Raw genomic sequence first — 5,104 nt, 5'->3', positions numbered from 1 at the left:
GTGGTATTATATTTGCATTTTCTGATAAATATGTTGAATACCTTTTCATATGTTTATTAGCCAATTAGATATCTTATTTTGTGAAAAGCATATTGAGTCTTTTGCCCATTTTCTTAAAAAATTGGATTGTCAAAGTTTTTTATTTTATAATATATTTTAAATATATTCTGGACACAAGTCCTTTGCTAAATACATACATTGAAAATATCTACAGGGCGCGGTGGCTCATGTCTGTAATCCCAGTGCTTTGGGAGGCCAAGGCGGGCATATTGCTTGAGTCCAGGAGTTCAAGACCAGTCTGGGCAACACGGCGAAACCCTGTCTCTACTAAAAATAAAACAATTATTTAGGTATGGTGGTGTGTGCCTGTGGTTCCAGCTACTCAGGAGGAGACTGAGGTGGAAGAATCACCTGAGCCCAGAAAGTTGAGGCTGCAGTGAGCTGTGTACTCCAGGCTGGGCAACAGAGCGAGACCTTGTCTCAAAAAGAAAGAAGGGAGGAAGGAAGGAAGGAAGGAAGAAAGGAAGCAAAGAAGGAAGGAAGGAAGGGAGAGGAAGGAGGGAGGGGAGAGAGAGAGAAAGAAGAAAGAAAAAGATATAGAAGAAAGAAAGAAAAAGAAAGAAAAGGAAGGAAGGAAAGAAAGAAGGAAGGAAAAAAGGAAGGGAGGGAGGAAGGAAGGAGAGAAAGAAAGAAACTGAAGGAAAGAAAGAAAAAAGGAACAGAAGGAAGGATAAAAGGAAGGGAGGGAGGAAGGAAGGGAAGGAGGAAAGAAGGAAGGACAGAAAGATAAAAAGAAAGAAAAAGAAAGAAAGAAAAGAAGAAAGAAAGAGAGAGAAAGAAAGAAAAATAAAGAAAGAAAGAAAGAAAAGAAGGAAGCAAGAAAAGAAGGAAGAAGAAATGAAGGAAGGAAGGAAGGAAGGAAGGAAACATCTTTCACTCTGTGGCTTGCCTTTTCACTCAGTGATGTCTTTTGATGAACAGATGTCCTGATTTTACAGAAATCCAATTTATTAGTGTTTTCCTTGTGGTTAGTTGTGTGTGTATGTGGGTCTTGTTTAAGAATTATGTGTCTAATACCAACATCATGAACATATTCCCCTTTGTTAGTCTCTGTATTCTTTTGCAATTCACAATTACTTTTTTAAAATGTACTTCTAATTTTTACCAAAGGTGTATGTGTGCATAATTTAATTTAGACGCCAGGAATCTATGGGGCAGGTTAAAAAAGGGCAGCTGTCCCGTTCTTCATACTGTCTCCTTCTCCCCAGTGCCAGTGATCTTCAATGCAATCAGCTATTTTTTATATAGATATTCTCTAAATAACTTGCTTTCATTATGACTTCTTGATATTTCAGTTTAGGAAATCATCTTTTGACTTCCCAGTATGGAAGATGAGGATTTAGTTCTCTCTCAATCTCTCTCTCTCTCTCTCTCTCTCTGTCTCTCTCTCTCTCTCTCTTTTTTAAGACAGAATCTTGCTCTGTCACCCAGGCTGGAATGCAGTGGCGCAATCCAGGCTCACTGCAACCTCTGCCTCCCAGGTTCAAGTGATTCTCATGTCTCAGCCTCCCAAGTAGCTGGGATTACAGGCAAATGCCACCATGCCCAGCTAATTTTTGTATTTTTAGTAGAGATGGGGTTTTGCCATGTTGGCCAGGCTGGGCTCGAACTCCCAGCCTCAGGTGATCTGCCTGCCTCAGCCTCCCAAAGTGCTGAGATTACAGGTGTGAGCCACTGTGCCTGGCCAATTTAGTTCTCTTTGACTCCTCACCTTTACCACATTCAGTCACACTTCCAGTCATACCAGCCTCCCAATGTGGTTGCATGATAATTTTGTTTAGCCAATATTCAATGTGGACCTTACTATAACTACATAATAGTCATTCTTATCTGAGCTGTGTCATGTGCTATGATCACTTTTGCTCTTTGTTCTTCTGGAGTTCATGCTTATCTTGTGTTGTTGCTGATGTTCATTTAGTCTTCCATGTAATTACCACCATGTCAATCCCAGTGGTCCAAATCCCCTGTTAGGATATTCAGACACATCAAGAATTCTGTTCGTTTCCTTTTCTTGAAATAATCTCTTCTGAAGGCTTTCCATCCATCCTAATCCCAATTGGTTGCTCTCCAGCCCAGGTGAACAGCCCTCAAGCTGTAATCTCCTGCACCATCCTTCCAAGATTGGATTCCCCCATTTCCTGAAGCCCACGTCTTCCTCTTTTGTGTTTTATTCTCTTGTTTTTTTAGGAGCTCATCTTCCAATAGATTTGTGAGAAGGTGTACATCTGAAAATGTCTTTAATCTACCCTTACATTTGAATGATAAATTTACTGGGTATAAAAGTTTAGGTGACAAATGCTTTTTTTTTCAGAATTTAGAAGTCTGTTTCCATTGTTCTTCACATTTTGATTAATAATCTACCTAGAACGAACTTTTCTATATGGTCTAAGGTAGTAGTCAAAGTTCACTTTTTCCCACATAAATATTAAATGTATGCAGTATCATTTGTTGAAAAGGTCATTCTTTCCTTATGTCATTTCACTGGACCGTATAGATGTGGGTCTGTTTCTGAACTCTTTGTTGTGTCGCATTGGTCTATTTGTCTGTAAGTTTGCCGATACCAACTGTTTTCACTACTAGAGTTTTGTAATAAGTCTCACTAACAGGTAGTTTAAGTCCTTCATTTTTGTACTTATTTATGATGATTAGTTTTGGCCTTTTGCATTTCCCTATACATTTTAGAATCAGCTTGTCGATTTCCACCAAAATGTAATCCCAGCACTTTGGGAGGCTGACGCAGGTGGATCACTTCAGGTCAGGAGTTGGAGACCAGGCTGGCCAACATGGTGAAACCCTGTCTCTACTAAAAATACAAAAACTAGCTGGGCATGGTGGTGGATGCTGGTAATCCAAGCTACACGGAAGGCTGAGGTGGGAGAATCACTTGAACCTGGCAGGTGGAGGTTGCAGTGAGCCAAGATTCTGCACTGCACTCCAGCCTGGGTGACAGAGGGAGACTCCATCTCAATAAATAAATAAACAAATAAATAATAAATAAACAAACACAGAAAAGAAAAGAAAAGAAAAAGAAAAGAACCTTCAAGGATTAAAAACTTTTTTACAAAATAGATTTATTGAGATGTAATTCACATACCACATAATTCACCCATGTAAATAAGTGCATAATTCAATAGATTTTTAATATATTTACAGAGTTGTACAGCTGTCACCACAATCAATTTTACAATATTTTCATCACCCTCTAAGAAAACCTCCATATCCATCAATAGTCACTCCGTTTTCTCTCCCACTCTACCCCCAAGCCTAGACAATCACTAATTCTATTTTTCTGTCTTTATAGATAAGCTTGTTCTGGATATTTCATATAAATGGAATCATAAACATGTGGTCTTTTTAAAATTTTTTTTTGGAGATGGAGTCTCACCTCGTTGCCCAGGCTGGAGTGCAGTGGTGTGATCTTGGCTCACTGCAAGCTCCGCCTACCAGGTTCACATCATTCTCCTGCCTCAGCCTCCTGAGTAGCTGGGACTACAGGCACCCGCCACCATGCCCTGCTAATGTTTTGTATTTTTAGTAGAGACGGAGTGTCACCATGTTAGCCAGGGTGGTTTCGATCTCCTGACCTCATAATCTGCCCGCCTAGGCCTCCCAAAGTGCTGGGATTACAGGCGTGAGCCACTGCGCCCGGCCAAACATGTGGTCTTTTGTGAGTAGCTTCTTTCATGTGGCATAATGTTTGCAAAGTTGATCTATGTTGTAGCTCCTGTCAGTACTTCAATCTTGCTCACGATTGAGTAATATTTCATTCCACGGATATACCACATTTCTTTATCTATTCATCTGTTTTTTCCACATTTGGGCTATTATGCATAATGCTACTTTGAACATTCATGCACAAATTTTTGTATGAACATGTTTTCCTCGAATATATACCTAGGATTAGAATTGTTGGGCCACAAGTAACCTTATGTTTATCCTTTGTAGAAAATGTACAACTGTTTTCCAAAGAAGTTATACCATTTCACATTCCTACCAGCAGGAAATGAGGTTATATTAGGTTGTATTGAATCTGTAGATCAATTGAGGTGAGAATTGGCCACGTTATAATATGACACTAGCAATCTATGAACACAGTGTATCTCTCTGTATTTTTTAAAAGGTCTTTGTCCCCTTTCATTAATATTCTATAGTTTTCTTATAAAATCATGAGCATAGGTCAGGTGTGGTGGGTCGTGCTTGTAATCCCGGCACTTTGGAAGGCCGAGGCTGGGAAGATTGCTTGAACCCAGGAATCTGAGATCAGCTGGGCAACATAGTGAGACCTCATCTCTAGTTAAAAAAAAAAAATTATGAGAATATTTTGTCAGATTTATTCCTAGGTGTTTGGGATTTGATTTTTTTTCATTGACTTTTTTTTCATTCTCTAATTGCCATTGCCCACTTATGGAAATTTTTCAATGTCAACCTTGTTTCCAGGAACCTTGCTAAATTTATTAACTTATAGCATATCTGTAGTTTTAGGGTTTTGTTTGTTTGTTTGTTTTTTGAGACAAAGTCTTGCTTTGTTGTCCAGGCTGGAGTTCAGTGGTGCGATCACGGCTCACTGCAGCCTCAACCTCCTGGGCCCAAGTGATCCTCCCACCTCAGTCTCCCAAGTAGCTAGGATCACAGACATGCAACCACCACCCTTGGCGAATTTTTTAATTTTTTGTAGTCTCCCTATATTGCCCAGGCTGGTCTAAAATTCCTGGCTACAAGTGATTATCCTGCCTTGGCCTCTCAAAGCACCGAGATTTCAGGCGTGAGTCACTGGGCCCGGCACTTAGTTTTTAAAAATGTTCTACCTACACAATCATGTTATCAATGAAGAGCCACAGTTTTATTTTTTTCTTTTCAAACTTCACCCTTTTTACTTCTTTTTCTTGCCTTATTGCACTGGCTAGGACTCCCATACAATATGGAACAGAAATGGTGGTGGTGGGCGTCCTCAATTTGTTCCAGTCTCAAAGGGATCATTTTTAATACTTTATGCCATAAAATGTAAAGTTTGCTGTGCTTTTAAAATTTACTATCAGATTAAGAA

The sequence above is a fragment of the Macaca thibetana genome, chromosome 16 (assembly GCF_024542745.1).
Source record: "Macaca thibetana thibetana isolate TM-01 chromosome 16, ASM2454274v1, whole genome shotgun sequence".
NCBI classification, from domain to species: Eukaryota; Metazoa; Chordata; class Mammalia; order Primates; family Cercopithecidae; genus Macaca; species Macaca thibetana.
This window is presented reverse-complemented; position numbering follows the sequence as displayed.